Source organism: Oncorhynchus masou, chromosome 13 (genome assembly GCF_036934945.1).
Source record: "Oncorhynchus masou masou isolate Uvic2021 chromosome 13, UVic_Omas_1.1, whole genome shotgun sequence".
Classification (NCBI taxonomy): Eukaryota; Metazoa; Chordata; class Actinopteri; order Salmoniformes; family Salmonidae; genus Oncorhynchus; species Oncorhynchus masou.
Window position 1 is genome coordinate 92,361,647 of NC_088224.1, and position 26,036 is coordinate 92,387,682.

At 43.0% G+C, this 26,036-nt stretch overlaps 1 pseudogene; it reads right to left on the reverse strand.

Moving 5' to 3' along the window:
* Positions 1-68: 68 nt before the first annotated feature.
* The window catches only part of LOC135553230 (high affinity cationic amino acid transporter 1-like), a 64,461-nt pseudogene continuing 38,493 nt past the window's right edge, over positions 69-26,036 (reverse strand).

The window sequence follows — 26,036 nt, forward strand, 5'->3', positions numbered from 1 at the left end:
AAGAAGAAGAAGAAGGAGGAGAAGAAGAAGGAGGAGAAGAAGGAGAAGGAGTAGAAGACAAAGAAGAAGAAGAAGACGAAGGAGAAGAAGGAGTAGAAGGAGGAGAAGAAGAAGACGAAGAAGGAGAAGAAGAAGGAGGAGAAGAAGGAGAAGGAGGCTCGTGCAACATTCTGTAAATCATCACTCCTCTACAATGGAAGTTGGAACAATGCCAGCTTATTACCTTAAACACTCACCTCAATTCATACTGTAGTTGTAATTTGAGACGTATCAATTATAATTCATTACATCCTGAATATGATGTTCAATCAAACAAGGAAGTGCAGCTGTATTGACTCAGAGATGGCTTTGCACATATGAATGAAAAAACATCACTTGTTGTCATCAATAAGTCAATATATTTGAAGATAAGAAGCAGAGTATGTTAATTAACATTGTAAGTAATGAAATTGGGGAGGATGATGTTGACATGACTAGTAGAGGAGGGGACACAGCAACCAGCACTGTGCCCACTATGGGTCCTGGTCAAAAGTAGTGCACTATATAGGGAATAGGGTGCCCTTGTGACACATTCTCTATCTATCAGCATCTATCATGCAGTGACACCAGGACTCCAGCAGAGGGCGATAGACTGCATGGTAATCAACCAGTAATGGAAGAAATGCTGCTCTTCAGTGTGAAATTATAGACTATTCAGTATTTCCAACAAATTTCAATAAAATGTTAAGGGCCACAGATCCTTTCAAGCCCTTTCCTTCTTCCAAGAGAAGTGTGATAGTCGTCCTGCTTTGTGCTAACAATGACAGACGGACTGGTTGGTTTGGTGCTTACTACTGACATCACTAACAGAGTCATGAGCAGTGGACGTGGAACTGGTATGGTGGACCACTGCCCAATGTGAAGAGACCCGTGTCTGGTTTGATACTACGCAACACAAGATCCTAATAGAGCTCGTTCTGACTGTACATGATTGTCCCCCTTCACGTGAAGATATTTCTGACAGTATATGGCACTAATCTGACCGTTAAAAGATAGATAAAGTAATCAGATAAAGTAATCGGATAGTAATCGGATAGTAGCATTTGGGAAGTGCACTGCACCTCCCAACCTCTAGAGGTCCCCGTCCTCCTCGTCCACTGTGTTGTCCAGGTCCAGGCCGTTGTGTAGGAACACTTCCTTCTCGATGTCCATTGGCTGTCCACTGAGAGTGCAGTCTGGCTTGTATCTGTGCAGGTTACCGTCAGTATTGGCTAAAGCAGCTTCTACACTGTTACGGATCCCATAGCCAAAGTAGATGATGAAACCTGGGAGAAGGGTTCGAAAGGTGAAGCTGGTTGAGAGAACGCCAAGAGTGTGCAAAGCTGTCATCAAGGCAAATATAAAATATATGTTTATTTGTTGAACGCTTTTTTGGTTACAACATGACTCCATATGTGTTATTTCAGAGTGTTGATGTCTTCACTATTATTCTACAATGTAGAAAATAGTAAAAATAAATAAAAACCCTGGAAAGAGTAGCTGTGTCCAAACTATTGTATCTATAGGTCATATTTAATCTATAGTACAGATAAATGTAGTGTAAATATAGGTCATATTTAATCTATAGTACAGATTAATGTAGTGTATATATATATATATATATAGTACAGATAAATGGTGTATATATATATACACAGTGCCTTGCGAAAGTATTCGGCCCCCTTGAACTTTGCGACCTTTTGCCACATTTCAGGCTTCAAACATAAAGATATAAAACTGTATTTTTTTGTGAAGAATCAACAACAAGTGTGACACAGTCATGAAGTGGAACGACATTTATTGGATATTTCAAACTTTTTTAACAAATCAAAAACTGAAAAATTGGGCGTGCAAAATTATTCAGCCCCTTAAGTTAATACTTTGCAGCGCCAACCTTTTGCTGCGATTACAGCTGTAAGTCGCTTGGGGTATCCAATTTGTAAGTCGCTCTGGATAAGAGCGTCTGCTAAATGACTTAAATGTAATGTCTCTATCAGTTTTGCACATCGAGACTGACATTTTTTCCCATTCCTCCTTGCAAAACAGCTCAAGCTCAGTGAGGTTGGATGGAGAGCATTTGTGAACAGCAGTTTTCAGTTATTTCCACAGATTCTCGATTGGATTCAGGTCTGGACTTTGACTTGGCCATTCTAAACACCTGGATATGTTTATTTTTGAACCATTCCATTGTAGATTTTGCTTTATGTTTTGGATCATTGTCTTGTTGGAAGACAAATCTCCGTCCCAGTCTCAGGTCTTTTGCAGACTCCATCAGGTTTTCTTCCAGAATGGTCCTGTATTTGGCTCCATCCATCTTCCCATCAATTTTAACCATCTTCCCTGTCCCTGCTGAAGAAAAGCAGGCCCAAACCATGATGCTGCCACCACCATGTTTGACAGTGGGTATGGTGTGTTCAGGGTGATGAGCTGTGTTGCTTTTACGCCAAACATAATGTTTTGCATTGTTCAATTTTGGTTTCATCTGACCAGAGCACCTTCTTCCACATGTTTGGTGTGTCTCCCAGGTGGCTTGTGGCAAACTTTAAACCACCCATTTTATGGATATCTTTAAGAAATGGCTTTCTTCTTGCCACTCTTCCATAAAGGCCAGATTTGTGCAATATACGACTGATTGTTGTCCTATGGACAGAGTCTCCCACCTCAGCTGTAGATCTCTGCAGTTCATCCAGAGTGATCATGGGCCTCTTGGCTGCATCTCTGATCAGTCTTCTCCTTGTATGAGCTGAAAGTTTAGAGGGACGGCCAGGTCTTGGTAGATTTGCAGTGGTCTGATACTCCTTCCATTTCAATATTATCGCTTGCACAGTGCTCCTTGGGATGTTTAAAGCTTGGGAAATCTTTTTGTATCCAAATCCGGCTTTAAACTTCTTCACAACAGTATCTCGGACCTGCCTGGTGTGTTCCTTGTTCTTCATGATGCTCTCTGCGCTTTTAACGGACCTCACAGTGCAGGTGCATTTATACGGAGACTTGATTACATACAGGTGGATTGTATTTATCATCATTAGTCATTTGGGTCAACATTGGATCATTCAGAGATCCTCACTGAACTTCTGGAGAGAGTTTGCTGCACTGAAATAAAGGGGCTGAATAATTTTGCACGCCCAATTTTTCAGTTTTTGATTTGTTAAAAAGGTTTGAAATATCCAATAAATGTCGTTCCACTTCATAATTGTGTCCCACTTGTTGTTGATTCTTCACAAAAAAATACAGTTTTATATCTTTATGTTTGAAGCCTGAAATGTGGCAAAAGGTCGCAAAGTTCAAGGGGCCGAATACTTTCGCAAGGCACTGTATAGTACAGATAAATGTAGTGTATATATAGTACAGATAAATGTAGTGTATATATAGTACAGATAAATGTAGTATATATATATAGTACAGATAAATGTAGTGTATATATAGTACAGATAAATGTAGTATATATATAGTACAGATAAATGTAGTGTATATATATATATATATAGTACAGATAAATGTAGTGTATATACATAGTACAGATAAATGTAGTGTATATATAGTACAAATAAATGTAGTGTATATATATATAGTACAGATAAATGTAGTGTATATATAGTACAGATAAATGTAGAGTATATATATATATAGTACAGATAAATGTAGAGTATATATATATATAGTACATATAAATGTAGTGTATATATATAGTACAGATATATGTAGTATATATATATATAGTACAGATAAATGTAGTGTATATATAGTACAGATAAATGTAGTGTATATATATATATATAGTACAGATAAATGTAGTGTATATATAGTACAGATAAATGTAGTGTATATATATATAGTACAGATAAATGTAGTGTATATATATAGTACAGATAAATGTAGTGTATATATAGTACAGATAAATGTAGTATATATATATATAGTACAGATAAATGTAGTGTATATATATATATAGTACATATAAATGTAGTGTATATATTGTATATATAAACAGATAAATGTAGTGTATATATATATAGTACAGATAAATGTAGTGTATATATATATAGTACAGATAAATGTAGTGTATATATATATAGTACAGATAAATGTAGTGTATATATATATAGTACAGATAAATGTAGTGTATATATATATAGTACAGATAAATGTAGTGTATATATATAGTACAGATAAATGTAGTGTGTATATATATATATATAGTACAGATAAAATGTAGTGTATATATATATAGTACAGATAAATGTAGTGTATATATATAGTACAGATAAATGTATATATATATATATAGTACAGATAAATGTAGTGTATATATATATATAGTACAGATAAATGTAGTGTATATATATATATAGTACAGATAAAAGTGTATATATATATATAGTACAGATAAATGTAGTGTACCTATGATATATATAGTACAGATAAATGTAGTGTAGGTATATAGTACAGGCCCAGTGTATATATATAGTAAGATATGTTGATAGTGTATATATATATATAGTACAGATGGGAGTATAATATATATAGTACAGATAAATGTAGTGGGTATATATATATATAGTACAGATAAATGTAGTGTATATATATAGGTAGATAAAGGTAGTGATATATAGTACATATAAATGTAGGTATATATATATATATAGTACAGATAAATGTAGTGTATATATATATAGTACAGATAAATGTAGGTATATATATAGTACAGATAAATGTAGTGTATATATATATATAGTACAGATAAGATGAGTGTAGAGGGGATAGTACAGATAAATGTAGTGTATATATATATAGTACAGATAAAGTAGTGTATATATATAGGATATAAATGTAGTGTATATATATAGGGAGGAGAGAGGACAGAGGGGGATGTAGTGTATATATATATAGTACAGATAAATGTAGTGTATATATATATAGTACAGATAAATGTAGTGTATATATATAGTACAGATAGGGTAGGATACGTACAGGAAATGTAGTGTAGAGGGGAGAAGGATAAAGAGTGTATAATATAGTACAGATAAATGTAGTGTATATATAGGGAGATAAATGTAGAGTATATATATGATAGTACAGGGGTATATAGTGAACATACATATAAATGAGAGATATGGTCTTATATCTCAGGATAAATGTAGTGTCTCCAGATATAGTACAGATAAATGTAGTGTATATATAGACAGTACAGATAAATGTAGTGTATATATATATAGTACAGATAAATGTAGTGTATATATATATAGTACAGATAAATGTAGTGTATATATATATAGTACAGATAAATGTACTGCTACCACACAGAAGTACATATACTCCTGCAGGAGAGTATATATATACATATATAGTACAGACGGATGTAGTGACCAGATATATAACAGATCCTGCAGGGACAAAACTGAATAGATAAATGTGTGTGTATATTACCTAATGTACAGGTACAGATGTTGATATATATATATAGTACAGATAAACAGGTTGTACAGATAAATGTAGTGTATATATGAGTAATATAAACAGGTATTTTATACAGAACACCTAAATGTCTGCTATAGTACAGATAAATGTAGTGATCCCCACATAGTACAGATAAATGTAGGATATATATATATAGTACAGATCCAGCGTGTGTATATATATCCGATAGTACAGATAAATGGATTGCTATAGTACAGATAAATGTAGTGTATATATATATAGTACAGATAAATGTAGTGTATATATATAGTACATATAAATGTATGTATATATATATATATAGTACAGATAAATGTAGTGTATATATATATAGTACAGATAAATGTAGTGTATATATATAGTACAGATAAATGTAGTGTATATATATATATAGTACACCTGTAGTGTATATATATATATGTACAGATAAATACCTGTATATATATATAGTACAGATAAATGTAGTGTATATATATAGTACATATAAATGTAGTGTATATATATATATATATAGTACAGATAAATGTAGTGTATATATATAGTACAGATAAATGCTGGTGTATATATATATAGTACAGATAAATGTAGTGCCATGTTACTGATAAATGTAGTGTATATATATATATAGTACAGATAAATGTAGTGTATATATATATAGTACAGATCTATGTAGTGTATATATATATAGTACAGATAAATGTAGTGTATTATATAGGTTTTATATATATATATATATAGTACAGACAAATGTAGTGTATATATATATAGTACAGATAAATGTAGTGTATATATATAGTACAGATAAATGTAGTGTATACATATATATAGTACAGATTTGTACCTGAGTATATAATATATAGTACAGATAAATGTAGTGTATATATATATAGTACAGATAAATGTAGTGTATATATATAGTACATATAAATGTAGTGATATACTAGAAGTACAGGCTGCCATAATATAGTACAGATAAATGTAGGGTATATATATAGTACAGATAAATAGTGTATATATATATAGTACAGATAAATGTAGTGAACACATATATGTACAGATAAATGTAGTGTATATATATAGTACAGATAAATGTAGTGTAGCAGGGTAGTAGATAAATGTAGTATATATATATATATAGTACAGATAAATGTAGTGTGTATATATATATTTATATATATATATACTAGACAGATAAATGTAGTGTATATATATATAGGACAGATAAATGTAGTGTATATATATATATAGTACAGATAAATGTAGTGGTATATATATATAGTACTAGATAAATGTAGTGCTGTACAGATAAATGTAGTGTATATATAGTACAGGGTGTAGGGTAGTACATATAAATGTAGTGCATATATAGTACAGATAAATGTAGTGTGTAATAGTACTAGAAAATGTAGGTATATATGTACAGATAAATGTAGTGTATATATATATAGTACAGATAAATGTAGTGTATATATACATAGTACAGATAAATGTAGTGTATATATACATAGTAAAATGTAGTATATATATAGTACAGGCTGTGTATATATATATATAGTACAGATAAATGTAGTGTATATAGGGTGTACAGATAAATGTAGTGTATATATAGTACAGATAAATGTAGTGTATATATATATAGTACAGATAAATGTAGCCATATATAGTACAGATAAATGTAGTGTATATATAGTACAGATAAATGTAGTGTATATATATAGTACAGATAAATGTAGTGTATATATAGTATATATAAATGTAGTGTATATATATGTATATATAGTACAGATAAATGTAGTGTATATATAGTACAGATAAATGTAGGGTACTAACCTGAGTACAGATAAATGTAGTGTATATACCATAGTACAGATAAATGTAGTGTGTATATATATAGTACAGATAAATGTAGGGGTATATATAATATGAGTACAGATAAAGTAACACAGGCTGCCATATATATATAGGACAGATAAATGTAGTGTATATATATATAGACAGATAAATGTAGTGTATATATATATATAGTACAGATAAATGTAGTGTGTATATATATATAGTACAGATAAATGGTGCATATATATAGTACAGATAAATGTAGTGTATATATAGTACAGATGAATGTAGTGTATATATATAGTACATATAAATGTAGTGCATATATAGTACAGATAAATGTAGTGTGTATATAGTACAGATAAATGTAGCGTATATATAGTACAGATAAATGTAGTGTATATATATATAGTACAGATAAATGTAGTGTATATATACATAGTACAGATAAATGTAGTGTATATATACATAGGTACAGATAAAGGTGTATATATAGCAGGGTACAGATAAATGTAGTGTATATATAGGGATAAATGAGTATATATATAAGTACAGATAAATGTAGTGTATATATAGTACAGATAAATGTAGTGTATATATATATATAGTACAGATAAACCTAGTGTACTAGAACAGATAAAGGTGTATACCAAGGTGTAGATAAATGTAGTGTATATATAGTACAGATAAATGTAGTGTATATATATAGTACAGATAAATGTAGGTATATATAGTATATATAAAGAGTGTACATATAGGTATATATAGTACAGATAAATGTAGTGTATATATAGTACAGATAAATGTAGTGTACCTATGATCATCCAGAAAGAGAAGCGTATCCAGGTTCCTCGGCCCAGCTGACACATCAGGAAGATGTTGATAAACATACTGGCCACTGGGAGGAAGGGAAGCAGGGGCACCTGGGAGGAGAGGAGAGGTGGCGTGAAGAGAGGAGAAGGGAGGAGAGGAGGCATGAGGAGAGGGGAGGAGGCGTGAGGAGAGGAGGAGAAGGGAGGAGGCATGAGGTGAGGAGGGGAGGAGGCGTGAAGAGAGGAGGTGTGAGGAGAGGAGGAGAGGGGAGGAGACGTGAGGAGAGGAGGCATGGAGGAGGGACTGGAACGTGAAGAGAGGAGGTGTGAGAAGGAGAGGGGGAGGCGTGAGGAAGGTGGAGGCTGAGAGGAGGAGAAGGGAGGAGGCATGAGGAGAGGAGGGGCGTGAGGAGAGGAGGAGAGGAGGAGAGGGGAGGAGACGTGAGGAGAGGAGGGAGGGGAGAAGGGAGAAGAGGGAGAGAAGATTTCTAAACATACTGGCCCCTGGGAGGAAATGTCCCTGACCGTGGGGTACCGCTGAGTGAACATACCTTGAAAGAGAGATTGGTCTTGCTCTCAGGCTGTCTCCAGACCAGTAGAGTGACTGCCAGACAGGCTGTAAATATGAGGCTCAGTAGAGAGACAGACCAGGAAGCAAAGCCTCCCTGCACTGCTACCACACAGAAGATACACACCAACACTCCTGCAGGGAGAGACAGAGACAGTAAGGACGAGACGGAGGTGACCAGAGCTAACACTCCTGCAGGGACAAAACTGAATAGGTGTGTGTGTGTATCTTACCTAATGTACTGGTACAGATGTTGACTACGAAGCCAGACAGGTTGTTGGGTTCTGTGTTGTGAGGGAACAACAGGTTTTGGCACAGAACACCTCCTCTGCTCCCGGCAGGATCCCCACACTGCCCTCGTTAATGGACTCTAAGGTTTCTGGCTCCTCCAGCGTGGAAGCCATCCGATAGGCCCTACTGGATTGCTCTGGCTGGTACCTGCAGGACAGAAAGAATAGCCACATTAAAGAAGCAAAACAGTAAGCTGCCACCTCTCTCTCGGAGGACCTGAGCCCTAGGGACCATGCCTCAGGACTACCTGACATGATGACTCCTTGCTGTCCCCAGTCCACCTGAACGTGCTGCTGCTCCAGTTTCAACTGTTCTGCCTTATTATTATTCGACCATGCTGGTCATTTATGAACATTTGAACATCTTGGCCATGTTCTGTTATAAACCCGGCACAGCCAGAAGAGGACTGGCCACCCCACATCTACACCTGCATTGCTTGCTGTTTGGGGTTTTAGGCTGGGTTTCTGTACAGCACTTTGAGATATCAGCTGATGTACGAAGGGCTATATAAATACATTTGATTTTGATTTGATTGAAGAAATGCAACCACTCTGAAATTCAGACAGAGCTGTGGATCCAAGAACTGATCATCCATGCAGATACTAACCTGAGTACTAGAACACAGGCAGCCACCAAGGTGTAGGCTAGCAGGGTGTAGCATGTAGGGTACTAACCTGAGTACTAGAACACAGGCAGCCACCAAGGTGTAGGCGAGCAGGGTGTAGCATGTAGGGTACTAACCTGAGTACTAGAACACAGGCTACCACCAAGGTGTAGGCGAGCAGGGTGTAGCATGTAGGGTACTAACCTGAGTACTAGAACACAGGCTACCACCAAGGTGTAGGCTAGCAGGGTGTAGCATGTAGGGTACTAACCTGAGTACTAGAACACAGGCTGCCACCAAGGTGTAGGCTAGGCAGGGTGTAGGGTGTAGTATGTAGGGTACTAACCTGAGTACTAGAAAACAGGCTGCCACCAAGGTGTAGGCTAGCAGGGTGTAGGGTGTAGTATGTAGGGTACTAACCTGAGTACTAGAACACAGGCTGCCACCAAGGTGTAGGCTAGCAGGGTGTAGGGTGTAGTATGTAGGGTAGTAACCTGAGTACTAGAAAACAGGCTACCACTAAGGTGTAGTCTAGCAGGGTGTAGGGTACTAACCTGAGAACTAGAAAACAGGCTACCACCAAGGTGTAGGCTAGCAGGGTGTAGGGTGTAGTATGTAGGGTACTAACCTGAGTACTAGAACACAGGCTGCCACCAAGGTGTAGGCTAGCAGGGTGTAGGGTAGCAGGGTGTAGTATGTAGGGTACTAACCTGAGTACTAGAACACAGGCTGCCACTAAGGTGTAGGCTAGCAGGGTGTAGGGTGTAGTATGTAGGGTACTAACCTGAGTACTAGAACACAGGCTGCCACCAAGGTGTAGGCTAGGAGGGTGTAGGGTGCAGTATGTAGGGTACTAACCTGAGTACTAGAACACAGGCTGCCACCAAGGTGTAGGCGAGCAGGGTGTAGGGTGTAGTATGTAGGGTACTAACCTGAGTACTAGAACACAGGCTGCCACCAAGGTGTAGGCGAGCAGGGTGTAGGTGTGTATGTAGGGTACTAACCTGAGTACTAGAACACAGGCTGCCACCAAGGTGTAGGCTAGCAGGGTGTAGGGTAGCAGGGTGTAGGGGGGGTACTAACCTGAGTACTAGAACGCAGGCTGCCACCAAGGTGTAGGCTAGCAGGGTGTAGGGTAGCAGGGTGTAGGCGAGCAGGGTGTAGGGTAGCTAAGGGTAGCAGGGAGGGTACAGGGTGTAGGCTAGCAGGGTGTAGGGTAGCAGGGTGTAGGCTAGCAGGGTGTAGGGTGTAGTATGTAGGGTACTAACCTGAGTACTAGAACACAGGCTGCCACCAAGGTGTAGGCGAGCAGGGTGTAGGGTGTAGTATGTAGCGTACTAACCTGAGTACTAGAACACAGGCTGCCACCAAGGTGTAGGCTAGCAGGGTGTAGTATGTAGGGTACTAACCTGAGTACTAGAACACAGGCTGCCACCAAGGTGTAGGCGAGCAGGGTGCCGATAGACATCAGATCAACCAGGTCTTTCAGGTCAAACAGGAAGGCCATCACCGCTGTAAGGAAGGCGTCAAAGACCATTCAGAAATATGCCAGGATCTATCCCAGAATAACCCCGTTTAAAATACAAGCCAATGCACACATTCATGGGCGGAGTTCCTGGACACAGATAGTCCATCTAAAATAAGTTGTTTTTCAGGACGAGGTTTACATCTGTGTCTGGGAAACCACCAAAACAAATGACATGATTGTATTTGATTCTGGCATTAGGCATCTGCACTGTACAGTAAGAATGAACATGATGGGTGACTCTACAACTGCCCGTTATGATTTCATTTCCTGTGAACAATGTTACACACAATATATTCAAGTCACGGTACAGTATCACAACAACCAGTAGGCTAGACATACAGTAGTCACCTTCAATTCACATACAGAAAATAATGAAGAGAAACGACAGCATTTTTCAAACTTTTGAAGAGTCGAGACTAATGGACTGTCTGTTTCACATAATGTTTTACTTGTTCTTAACTAAATCACAGTTCTCTTTAGTCCGTTCAACCTAAAGTCTCTGTCTGCTACCCCCCTCTCTCCTCCTCAGGTGGGCATAGGCTTGTTACTGCCAGATACAGATCAGCTCTGAGCTTAACCCTTGACCTCTAACACAGTCTTACCGGACATGAAACCTGACGCAATGGTGGAGTTGATTGGCGACTTCCTCTCACTGACCTTGGCCAGAAAGGAGAAGAGGAGACCATCGCGGGCCATGGCAAAGATTATACGAGGTAGAGGAAACATGGAGCCTAGAAGGCTATAGGAGGGGAGGGAGGGGGAGAGTGGAGGAGGAGGCCAGGGGTGGAGGGGTGGAGGAGGAAGAGGAGAGGCCAGGGGTGGAGGAGGAAGAGGAGAGGAGGGATGAGAGGCCAGGGGAGAAGGAGGAGGAAGGGGAGAGGCCAGGGGAGGAGGAGGAGAGAAGTGGAGGAGAGGCCAGGAGGAGGGGGGGGAGGAGAGGAGGAGGTGGAGAAGTGGTGGAGGCCAGGGGGAGGAGGAGGAGGAGAGGCCAGGGGTGGAGGAGGAGGGAGGAGAGGAGGGGTGGAGGAGAGGAGAGGCCAGGGGTGGAGGAGGAGGAGTGGAGGAAGAGAGGACCAGGGGTGGAGAGGAGGAAGGAGGTGGAGGAGGAGGAAGAGGGAGAGAGGCCAGGGGTGGAGGAGGAGGAGGAAGAGGAGAGGCCAGGGGTGGAAGGAGGAGGAAGAGGAGAGGCCAGGGGTGGAGGAGGAGGAGAAGAAGAGGGAGGAGGTAGAGGAAGAGGGGCCAGGGGAGGAGGAGGAGGTGGAGGAAGAGGAGAGGAGTAGAGGAGAGGGAGGCGTAGAGGAGAGGGAGGAGGAGGTGGAGGAAGAGGCCAGGAGTAGAGGGGGAGTAAGAGGAGAAGCCAGGGGTGGAGGAGGAGGAGAGGCCAGGGGGAGGAGGAAGAGGAGAGGCCAGGGGTGGAGGAGGCAGTGGAGGAAGAGGAGAGGCCAGGGGGTGGAGGAGGAGGAAGAGGCCAGAGGTGGAGGAAGAGGAGAGGCCAGGGGTGGAGGAGGAAGAGGAGATGAGAGGCCAGGGGTGGAGGAGGAGGAAGAGACCAGAGGTGGAGGATGAGGAGGAAGAGGAGAGGCCAGGGGTGGAAGAGGAGGAGGAAGAGGAGAGGCCAGGGGTGGAAGAGGAGGAGGAAGAGGAGAGGCCAGGGGTGGAGGAGGAGGAAGAGGAGAGGGAGGAGGTAGAGGAAGAGGAGAGGCCAGGGGAGGAGGAGGAGGTGGAGGAAGAGTAGAGGTCAGGGGTGGAGGAGGAGGTGGAGGAAGAGGAGAGGCCAGGGGTGGAGGAGGAGGAGGTAGAGGAAGAGGAGAGGCCAGGGTGGAGGAGGAGGAGGAAGAGGAGGCCAGGGGTGGAGGAGGAGGAGGAAGGGGGCAAAGATTTATAACCCAAAAACACTCCAAGTCTCTCCATGAAGTCCAGAAACATGGTTTCAACTGCTGCAGTTCCCAGTGCACCTACCAGACACACAGAACCTCAGAGCCATAGGATCTGTCTGCCCGTAATAAACATGTAGAGCAGATAAGATGAGTGTCTCTCTCATAGATATAGAATCCCCTCAAATTCAAATTCTTCCCCTTTAATTAGGGACTGGTTTAGACCTGGGACACCAGCATTCTTCCCCTTTAATTAGGGACTGGTTTAGACCTGGGACACCAGCATTCTTCCCCTTTAATTAGGGACTGGTTTAGACCTGGGATACCAGCATTCTTCCCCTTTAATTAGGGACTGGTTTAGACCTGGGACACCAGCATTCTTCCCCTTTAATTAGGGACTGGTTTAGACCTGGGATACCAGCATTCTTCCCTTTAATTAGGGACTGGTTTAGACCTGGGACACCAGCATTCTTCCCCTTTAATTAGGGACTGGTTTAGACCTGGGATACCAGCATTCTTCGCCTTTAATTATGGACTGGTTTAGACCTGGGACACCAGCATTCTTCCCCTTTAATTAGGGACTGGTTTAGACCTGGGATACCAGCATTCTTCCCCTTTAATTAGGGACTGGTTTAGACCTGGGACACCAGCATTCTTCGCCTTTAATTAGGACTGGTTTAGACCTGGGACACCAGCATTCTTCCCCTTTAATTAGGGACTGGTTTAGACCTGGGATACCAGCATTCTTCCCCTTTAATTATGGACTGGTTTAGACCTGGGACACCAGCATTCTTCCCCTTTAATTAGGGACTGGTTTAGACCTGGGACACCAGCATTCTTCCCCTTTAATTATGGACTGGTTTAGACCTGGGACACCAGCATTCTTCGCCTTTAATTAGAGACTGGTTTAGACCTGGGACACCAGCATTCTTACCCTTTAATTAGGGACTGGTTTAGACCTGGGACACCAGCATTCTTCCCCTTTAATTAGGGACTGGTTTAGACCTGGGACACCAGCATTCTTCCCTTTAATTAGGGACTGGTTTAGACCTGGGACACCAGCATTCTTCCCCTTTAATTAGGGACTGGTTTAGACCTGGGACACCAGCATTCTTCCCCTTTAATTAGGGACTGGTTTAGACATGGGACACCAGCATGGGTTTAATAAGGGATCAGGTAGACCTGGGAAATCAGTAGTTCTTCCTTTAATTAGGGACTGGTATTAGACCTGGTAAACCAGCATACCCCAAGGGTAATAGGGACTGGTTTAGACCTGGGAAACCAGCATTCTAATAATACTGGTTTAGACCTGGGAAACCCCCCCTTTAATTAGGGACTGGTTTAGACCTGGGACACCAGCATTCTAGCCCCAGGGTAATAATATCAGCATTAGTCCCCTTTAATTAGGGACTGGTTTAGATAATATCAGGACACCAGCATTCTTCCCCCAGGGACTGGTTTAGACCTGGGACACCAGCATTCTTCCCCTTTAATTAACTGGTTTAGACCTAGGACACCAGCATTCTTCCCCTTTAATTATAACTGGTTTAGACCTGGGACACCAGCATTCTTCCCCTTTAATTATCAGTAGTACTCCCCTTTAATTAGGGACTGGTTTAGACATGGGACACCAGATGGGTAATAATATCAGGTAGTACTAGTACCCCCAGGGTAATAATATCAGTAGTACTCCGTACCCCCAGGGTAATAATATCAGTAGTACTCCATACCCCCAGGGTAATAATATCAGTAGTACTCCGTACCCCCAGCCCCAGGGTAATAATATCAGTAGTACTCCGTACCCCTAGCCCCAGGGTAATAATATCAGTAGTACTCCGTACCCCAGGGTAATAATATCAGTAGTACTCCGCCCCAGGGTAATAATATCAGTAGTACTCCGTTACCCCCTAGCCCCAGGGTAATAATATCAGTAGTACTCCGTACCCCCAGGGTAATAATATCAGTAGTACTCCGTACCCCCAGGGTAATAATATCAGTAGTACTCCGCACCCCCAGGGTAATAATATCAGTAGTACTCCGTACCCCCAGGGTAATAATATCAGTAGTACTCCGTACCCCCAGGGTAATAATATCAGTAGTACTCCACCCCCAGGGTAATAATATCAGTAGTACTCCGTACCCCCAGGGTAATAATATCAGTAGTACTCCGTACCCCCAGGGTAATAATATCAGTAGTACTCCGTACCCCAGGGTAATAATATCAGTAGTACTCCGTACCCCCAGGGTAATAATATCAGTAGTACTCCGTACCCCCAGGGTAATAATATCAGTAGTACTCCATTTCAGGGTAATAATATCAGTAGTACTCCGCACCCCAGGATAATAATATCAGTAGTACTCCGTACCCTAGCCCCAGGGTAATAATATCAGTAGTACTCCGTCCCCCAGGGTAATAATATCAGTAGTACTCCGTACCCCCAGGGTAATAATATCAGTAGTACTCCGTACCCCCAGGGTAATAATATCAGTAGTACTCCGTACCCCCAGGGTAATAATATCAGTAGTACTCCGTAGCCCCAGGGTAATAATATCAGTAGTACTCCGTACCCCAGGGTAATAATATCAGTAGTACTCCTACCCCCAGGGTAATAATAGCTCCGTAGCCCCAGGGTAATAATATCAGTAGTACTCCGTAGCCCCAGGGTAATAATATCAGTAGTACTCCGTAGCCCCAGGGTAATAATATCAGTAGTACTCCATAGCCCCAGGGTAATAATATCAGTAGTACTCCGTACCCCCAGGGTAATAATATCAGTAGTACTCCGTGCCCCCAGGGTAATAATATCAGTAGTACTCCACTGCCCCCTAGCCCCAGGGTAATAATATCAGTAGTACTCCGTAGCCCCAGGGTAATAATATCAGTAGTACTCCGTACCCCAGGGTAATAATATCAGTAGTACTCCGTACCCCCAGGGTAATAATATCAGTAGTACTCCGTACCCCCAGGGTAATAATATCAGTAGTACTCCGTAGCCCCAGGGTAAAAATATCAGTAGTACTCCGTATCCCCAGGGTAATAATATCAGTAGTACTCCGTAGCCCCAGGGTAATAATATCAGTAGTAGCCCCAGGGTAATAATATCAGTAGTACTCCGTACCCCCAGGGTAATAATATCAGTAGTACTCCGTACCCCCAGGGTAATAATATCAGTAGTACTCCGTACCCCCAGGGTAATAATATCAGTAGTACTCCGTACCCCCAGGGTAATAATATCAGTAGTACTCCGTAGCCCCAGGGTAATAATATCAGTAGTACTCCGTAGCCCCAGGGTAATAATATCAGTAGTACCACGTACCCCCAGGGTAATAATATCAGTAGTACTCCGTACCCCTAGCCCCAGGGTAATAATATCAGTAGTACTCCGTACCCCAGGGTAATAATATCAGTAGTACTCCGTACCCCAGGGTAATAATATCAGTAGTACTCCGTACCCCTAGCCCCAGGGTAATAATATCAGTAATATCAGTAGTACTCCGTAGCCCCAGGGTAATAATATCAGTAGTACTCCGTAGCCCCTAGCCCCAGGGTAATAATATCAGTAGTACTCCGTATTGCCCCCAGGGTAATAATATCAGTAGTACTCCGTACCCCCAGGGTAATAATATCAGTAGTACTACCCCCAGTGTAATAATATCAGTAGTGCTCCCCCCAGGGTAATAATATCAGTAGTACTCCGTACCCCCAGGGTAATAATATCAGTAGTACTCCGTACCCCCAGGGTAATAATATCAGTAGTACTCCGTACCCCCAGGGTAATAATATCAGTAGTACTCCGTACCCCCAGGGTAATAATATCAGTAGTACTCCGTACCCCCAGGGTAATAATATCAGTAGTACTCCACCCCAGGGTAATAATATCAGTAGTACTCCGTAGCCCCAGGGTAATATAGCCCCAGGGTAATAATATCAGTAGTACTCCATGCCCCCAGGGTAATAATATCAGTAATAATATCAGTAGTACTCCGTACCCCCAGGGTAATAATATCAGTAGTACTCCATACCTAGCCCCAGGGTAATAATATCAGTAGTACTCCGTACCCCCAGGGTAATAATATCAGTAGTACTCCGTGCCCCCAGGGTAATAATATCAGTAGTACTCCGTACCCCCAGGGTAATAATATCAGTAGTACTCCACCCCAGGGTAATAATATCAGTAGTACTCCGTAGCCCCAGGGTAATAATATCAGTAGTACTCCGTGCCCCCAGGGTAATAATATCAGTAGTACTCCGTACCCCCAGGGTAATAATATCAGTAGTACTCCGTAGCCCCAGGGTAATAATATCAGTAGTACTCCGTACCCCCAGGGTAATAATATCAGTAGTACTCCGTACCCCCAGGGTAATAATATCAGTAGTACTCCGTAGCCCCAGGGTAATAATATCAGTAGTACTCCGTAGCCCCAGGGTAATAATATCAGTAGTACTCCGTACCCCCAGGGTAATAATATCAGTAGTACTCCATACCCCCAGGGTAATAATATCAGTAGTACTCCGTACCCCCAGGGTAATAATATCAGTAGTACGCCGTGCCCCCAGGGTAATAATATCAGTAGTACGCCGTGCCCCAAGGGTAAGATTTGAATACCCCTGGTCTATCCACAGTTAATCTAGGTTTGGTCAGGTCTTCTAAGCAGGTGCACTGTGAACAGTAGCATGTTGAGGTAACCAGGGAAACAGCGCCAGCATTGGTTGATTCCTGTAGGGAGGGAGCTGTGGGGGGGGTGAGGTTAGCAGCCCTGTTAGTGGTTTAAACTGGTTAGAAAGGGTTCTAGTCTCACCTGCCACCATTCCAGAGGTTACTGTAGCGATTAGAGGGGTTTTGGTTCGGTCGCTGATCTGGGCCAGACTCTTGAAGAGGAGTCCGTCCTGAGCCATGGCCCAGATGACACGAGGCATGGGGAACATGGAGCCTAGCAGGCTAGTAGGGAGATAGGAGAGCCGTGCCACACAGGGAGATACAGCGTTAAACACACACAAAGCTACTGGACAAGGGAGAATGCAACACAAGGTTACACTTTCCTTTGTGTACTTAATGTATTATTCACACAAATTATTATATTAGCATCTGGAACAGTAACAACAATCAGCATCTATTAATCTAAGGCATAGCCCATTAATCTAACAGTCTGATGATGCCCATTAATCTAAGGCATAGCCCATTAATCTAACAGTCTAATGCATAGCCCATTAATCTATTAATCTAAGGTATAGCCCATTAGTCTAATAATCTAAGGTATAGCCCATTAGTCTAATAATCTAAGGCCTAGCCCATTAATCTAATAATCTAAGGTATAGCCCATTAGTCTAATAATCTAAGGTATAGCCCATTAGTCTAATAATCTAAGGGTATAGCCCATTAGTCTAATAATCTAAGGTATAGCCCATTAGTCTAATAATCTAAGGCATAGCCCATTAATCTAACAGTCTAATGCATAGCCCATTAATCTAATAATCTAAGGTATAGCCCATTAATCTAACAGTCTAATGCATAGCCCATTAATATAACAGTCTAATGCATAGCCCATTAATCTAACAGTCTAATGCATAGCCCATTAATCTATTAATCTAAGGCATAGCCCATTAATCTACTAATCTAAGGCATAGCCCATTAATCTAACAGTCTAAGGCATAGCCCATTAATCTAACAGTCTAAGGCATAGCCCATTAATCTAACAGTCTAATGCCTTGCCCATTAATCTAATAATCTAAGGCATAGCCCATTAATCTATTAATCTAAGGTGCAGCCCATTAATCTAATAATCTAAGGAATAACCCATTAATGGGGCCTAGTGGTTTAGAGCGTTGGACTAGTAACCGAAAGGTTGCAAATTCAAATCCCGAGCTGACAAGGTACAAATCTCCCCTAAACAGGCTGTCATTGAAAATAAGAATTTGTCCTTAACTGACTTGCCTAGTTAAATTAAAAATAATCTAATAATCACAAACATATCCCATTAATCTAGCCTAACCTGATTGTTAGGGCTTCCTCCAACTCTTGTTAAAGACCAGGAACATAAATTGTGTGAAGCACAAACACTGTAGGCCAGCTTACCTGGTGGACAGAGCACACAGTGACCCTACAGCCACAGCGTAGGTGGCTCCCTCCCAGCCTACGTGTTTAAAGGCTACAGGCAGAGGACTGTTCTTATCCAACATATAGTAGGGCATCATCATGGTGAGGGCACCAGACACTCCGAAGTAGGCCACGAAACAGATGAGGAGAGAGGCTACGATTCCGATTGGGATGGCTCTCTGTGGGTTCTTTACCTCCTCACCTATAGGGGTTAAAGGGCAGAGGTTAAAGGAAACAGATGAAGAGAGAGGTTATGATGCCTATTGGGATGGCTCTCTGAGGGTTCTTTACCTCCTCACCTATAGGGGTTAAAGGTCAGGGGTTAAAGGAAACAGATGAAGAGAGAGGCAACGATGCCTATTGGGATGGCTCTCTGTGGGTTCTTTACCTCCTCACCTATAGGGGTTAAAGGTCAGGGGTTAAAGGAAACAGATGAGGAGAGAGGCAACGATGCCTATTGGGATGGCTCTCGGAGGGTTCTTTACCTCCTCACCTATAGGGGTTAAAGGTCAGAGGTTAAAGGAAACAGATGAAGAGAGAGGTTATGATGCCTATTGGGATGGCTCTCTGAGGGTTCTTTACCTCCTCACCTATTGGGGTTAAAGGTCAGGGGTTAAAGGAAACAGATGAAGAGAGAGGCAACGATGCCTATTGGGATGGCTCTCTGTGGGTTCTTTACCTCCTCACCTATAGGGGTTAAAGGTCAGGGGTTAAAGGAAACAGATGAAGAGAGAGGCTACGATGCCTATTGGGATGGCTCTCGGAGGGTTCTTTACCTCACCTATAGGGGTTAAAGGTCAGGGGTTAAAGGAAACAGATGAGGAGAGAGGCTACGATGCCTATTGGGATGGCTCTCGGGGGTTCTTTACCTCCTCACCTATAGGGGTTAAAGGTCAGGGGTTAAAGGAAACAGATGAGGAGAGAGAGGCTATGATGACTATTGGGATGGCTCTCTGATGGTTCTTTACCTCCTCACCTATAGGGGTTGAAAGTCAGGGGTTAAAGGAAACAGATGAAGAGAGAGGCTACGATCCCTATTGGGATGGCTCTCGGAGGGTTCTTTACCTCACCTATAGGGGTTAAAGGTCAGGGGTTAAAGGAAACAGATGAGGAGAGAGGTTATGATGCCTATTGGGATGGCTCTCGGAGGGTTCTTTACCTCCTCACCTATAGGGGTTAAAGGTCAGGGGTTAAAGGAAACAGATGAGGAGAGAGGCTACGATGCCTATTGGGATGGCTCTCGGAGGGTTCTTTACCTCCTCACCTATAGGGGTTAAAGGTCAGGGGTTAAAGGAAACAGATGAAGAGAGAGGTTATGATGACTATTGGGATGGCTCTCTGATGGTTCTTTACCTCCTCACCTATAGGGGTTAAAGGTCAGGGGTTAAAGGAAACAGATGAAGAGAGAGGCAACGATGCCTATTGGGATGGCTCTCGGAGGGTTCTTTACCTCACCTATAGGGGTTAAAGGTCAGGGGTTAAAGGAAACAGATGAGGAGAGAGGTTATGATGCCTATTGGGATGGCTCTCGGAGGGGTTCAGGGGTTAAAGGAAACAGATTACCTCCTCACCTATAGGGGTTAAAGGTCAGGGGTTAAAGGAAACAGATGAGGAGAGAGGCTACGATGCCTATTGGGATGGCTCTCGGGGGTTCTTATACCTCCTCACCTATAGGGGTTAAAGGTCAGGGGTTAAAGGAAACAGATGAGGAGAGAGGCTACGATGCCTATTGGGATGGCTCTCAGAGGGTTCTTTACCTCACCTATAGGGGTTAAAGGTCAGGGGTTAAAGGAAACAGATGAGGAGAGAGGCTACGATGCCGATGCCACTCTGAGGGTTCTCCACCTCCTCCCCTACAGGGAGAGACAGAGAGTACTACAAACGTCTGGTAATTTTCCCCAAAATTCCTGATTTTTTTCCCTCCTGAAATTCTGGTTGGAAGATTCCTGGATTCTGGATGGAAAAAAAAGCAGGAAATTCAGAGGTTAATGAAGACATGATGAATTCCTTATAAAGCCTTGATAAGTGTACTGACCGGTGGTGGCGATACAGTCAAAGCCTACGAAGGCATAGAAACAGGTTGCTGCTCCAGACAGGACCCCAGTAAAGCCAAACGGCATGAAGCCTCCCTGACCCAGACTCTCCTTCGATGGCAAGGACTCTGTCATACTGGAGGAGAGGAGCGCACACACACACACACACACACACACACACACACACACACACACACACACACACACACACACACACACACACACACACACACACACACACACACACACACACACACACACACACACACACACACACACACACACACACACGTGCTCAGAAACAAATTCTCAGTAGTGCAGATGACTATCTAAAGCAAAAACACAGGCAGCATTGAGCAGCAAATACACATATCTATCTGTTCCCTGATCCCTGACTCACTTCAGTGTTGCGTTGACAGTGATGTTGAGGATTTCATCGGGGTTCAGATGCCAGTTCTTTACAGTTCCTTTGACCAGCCCTGAGATGACCACGAACACCAGTACTAACACATTAATACAAGTGAACACCTTGTTCACCATGGCTGACTCCTTCACTCCAAACGCTAGTAGGCCTGGAGGAAGTGAGAGAGAAATAGAGAGAGAAATAGAGATAGAGAAATAGAGAGAGATAGAAATGGAGAGAGAGAGTGTGAGAGAGAGAGAGAGAGTGTGAGAGAAGAGTGTGAGAGAGAGAGAGAGAAATAGAGAGAGAGAGAAATAGAGAGAGAAAAATAGAGAAATAGAGAGAGATAGAAAGAGAAATGAGAGAGAGAGAGAAAGAGTGTGAGAGAGAGAGAAATAGAGAGAGAGAAAATGGAGAGAGAGAAAGATTGAGAGAGAGAGAGAGAAATTCAGAGTAGAAATATTTCAAATGAGAGAGAGAAAGAGAGAAATAGAGAGAGATTATTATTATTCAAGTTTTCAAATATTTCGATTCCAGGTCTGTTTTCCCACAGCACCATACTCCAGAGAAAAGGTCCAAAAACAGACAACATATAAATGTATTTCTTTTATGGAGCAATGCCCACCTGTGAGAATGATGATGATGATGACAGCGAACATGTCTGGGTATTCAGCCAGGATCCCTGGGGCCTTCATCGCCATGTGGACCCGGCACCACTGCTCGATGTGTCGACCAATCAGCTCATCAAATGTGGCGCTCCATGCCCGAGCCACGCTAGAGGTTCCTGTTATGTGGAGATAACCAGAAAATGTGGATCACAGATAAATTAGGATCAACACAGCTAAATGATGATCAACACAGCTAAATTATTATCCAAGATCAACACAGCTAAATTATGGTCCAGGGTCAACACAGCTAAATGATCAACACCAGGGTCAACACAGCTAAATGATGATCTAAGATCAACACAGCTAAATTATGATCTAAGATCAACACAGCTAAATGATCCAGGGTCAACACAGCTAAATGATCCAGGGATCTAAAAGATCAACACAGCTAAATGATGATCCAGGGTAAGCTAAATGATCAACACAGCTAAATGATGATCTAAAAGATCAACAAAGCTAAAATGATATGGTCTAGGATCAGGGTCAACACAGCTAAATGATGATCTAAGATCAACAAAGCTAAAATTATGGTCTAGGATCCACACAGCTAAATGATCCAGGATCAACAATCATTATATGTTTATACAAGAGGCATGAAAATGCAATGCATCCCATATATATCTATTGTCTGCATTATGACAGTATCTTTCTAACATTCCTATCTGAACATACATGTGTGAGGAGGAAGGTGTGTGTGTTTATTGCCCTCTCACCTATAATGTAAGAGAGGATGAGGTTCCATCCGGTGATGAAGGCCCAGAGCTCTCCAACAGTAACATAACTATACAGGTAGGCCGAGCCCGTCTTGGGGACGCGGGCCCCAAACTCAGCGTAACACAGACCAGCCAGCACCGAGGCCAGCGCTGCGATGAGGAAGGACAGGACAATGGCTGGACCAGAGTTCTCTCTGGCCACGGCCCCGGCCAGGACATACACCCCAGCTCCCAGAGTACTGCCTACCCCGAGAGCCACCAGGTCGAAGGTGTTGAGACATCGGGAGAGACGTGAGTCCTCGGTGTTGTAGTCCACCACCTTGACACGCAGCAGCTGCTTCCCGAAGCCCTTCAGCGTGGCCAGAATCATCCTGGCTCTTTGTCCCTCCGGATCGCACGCTGCCTGTAAGATAACACTTCACCTCTCTGTAGCACAATGGTTGAACAGAGAGAGCATCAGAACCTTTCCGACAACTGTGTGTGTGTGTGTGTGTGTGTGTGTGTGTGTGTGTGTGTGTGTGTGTGTGTGTGTGTGTGTGTGTGTGTGTGTGTGTGTGTGTGTGTGTGTGTCTGACAGTCTCTCAGATCACTCTTCTTAGCCTCTCTGTATGGGGTTTAAGCACCTGGAGTCAAAACAAAGAGAGCGTCAGAGGTTTTCTACGACTGTGTGTGTTTGTGTGTCTGTGTGTGTGTGTGTGTACCATACACACACCGTTGGGCCAAACAAGGGGTGAGTAAAATTGTACAAAACATATGATGTTTACTGTTTTGGTTTTGTTCGCTAAACAGTCCTGAACGTTTTATTTTATTTTATTTTTAAACTATTAACAGCAGGTCAGGATTCATCTACAAACCAGTTTTATAAGTGTGTAAAAACCAAACTAAATGAATCACAAGCTGCAGAACAAACAAAACAAATTTATCCTGCACCGCTAAAGGAAGTCCGGGGATTTTAAAACTTCATGTTAGATGGTTCCTCACATCAGAATGGCGCCGACAGAGATGGTCGCTTCGCTTCAGGTCACACAGGCATTTCGCTACACACGGATTAACATCTGCTAACCATGTCTACGTGACCAATAAAATGTGATTTTGATTTGACACTGAAAGTAGTCTCTGGGCCAGGAGGAAGTGGAATAGAATCCATGGTTTGCTTTTCTTTAAACCTTTAACCCACTCCTCTCCTTTCCACACCCACTCCTCCTTTCCCACACCCCCCTCCTCTCCTTTCCACACCCACTACTCTCCTTTCCTCTCCTTTCCACACCCACTCCTCTCCTTTCACACCCACTCCTCTCCTTTCCACACACCCACTCCTCTCCTTTCCACACACCCACTCCTTTCCTTTCCACACCCACTCCTCTCCTTTCCACACCCACTCCTCTCCTTTCCACACACCCACTCCTTTCCTTTCCACCCACTCCTCTCCTTTCCACACCCACTCCTCTCCTTTCCACACACCCCACTCCTCTCCTTTTCCACACCAACTCCTCTCCTTTCCACTCCTCTCCTTTCCACACACCCACTCCTCCTTTCCACACACCAACTCCTCTCCTTTCCAACACATACCCACTCCTCTCCTTTCCCACACCCACTCCTCTCCTTTCCACTCCTCTCCTTTCCACCCACTCCCTCCATCCTTTCCACTCCTCTCCTTTCCACACCCACTCCTCTCCTTTCCACACCCACTCCTCTCCTTTCCACACCCACCCCTCCTCCATACCCACTCCTCTCCATACCCACTCCTTCCTTTCCACACACCCACTCTCTCCTCCACACACCCCTTTCCATACCCACTCCTCACCTTTCCACACACCCACTCCTCTCCTTTCCACACACCCACCCACTCCTCTCCTTTCCACACACCCCTTTCCTTTCCACACACCCACCCACCCTCCTCTCCTTTCCACACACCCAATTCCTTTCCACATACCCACTCCTCTCCTTTCCACACACCCACTCCCTCTCCACCCACTCCTCTCCACCCACTCCTCCTCACACACCCACTCCTCTCCCTTTACCCACTCCTCTCCTTTCCCACACCCACTCCTCTCCTTTCCACACCCACTCCTCTCCTTTCCACACCCTCCTTTCCACACCCACTCCTCTCCTTTCCACACCCACTCCACTCCTCTCCTTTCCACACACCCACTCCTCTCCTCCCACCTCCTCTCCTTTCCACACACCCACTCCTCTCCTTTCCCACACCCACTCCTCTCCTTTCCACACACCCACTCCTCTCCTCTCCTTTCCACACACCCACTCCTCTCCTTTCCACCCACCACACCCACTTCTCTCCTTTCACACCCACTCCTCTCCTTTCCACACACCCACTCCTCTCCTTTCCACACACCCACTCCTCTCCCTTTCCACACACCCACTCCTCTCCTTTCCACACACCCACTCCTTCCTTTCCACACACCCACTCCTCTCCTTTCCACACACACTCCTCTCCTTTCCACACACCCACTCCACTCCTTTCCACACTTCCACTCCTTTCCACACACCCACTCCTCTCCTTTCCACCCACTCCTCTCCTTTCCACACACCCACTCCTCTCCTTTCCACACACCCACTCCTCTCCTTTCCACACACCCAATCCACTCCTTTCCACACACCCACTCCTCTCCTTTCCACACCAACTCCTCTCCTTTCCACACAACCTCTCCTTTCCACACACCCACTCCTCTCCTTTCCACACACCAACTCCTTTCCTGTCCACACACCAACTCCTTTCCTGTCCACACACCAACTCCTCTCCTTTCCACACACCCACTCCTTTGCATTCGACAAGTCCACTCCCCCATACTCCAGTCGCCAAATTGGGATGCAGCTACCCCCTTCTCCTGGGGAACACTGATAGAGGGTGGGGTGTTGCAGGATCAGTTACCCCTGGTTCACTACAACCGCGTTCACTTTGGTTCCCAGACAAACGTGATTATGCCCTACTCCAATTTCTTCCAGATCACCATTAAAGTGAGACGACCCCAGAGCAAGCAGTTCCTCTCCCCCAAGCAGATCTGGGTTCAAATACTTTTCAAGATTATTTACTATACTCTAGCTCTGCTTAATTAAGCTTGTCTAGTCTATTGATAAACAATAAACTACTCACAAAAGTGAAAACCCCACAAATCCCACT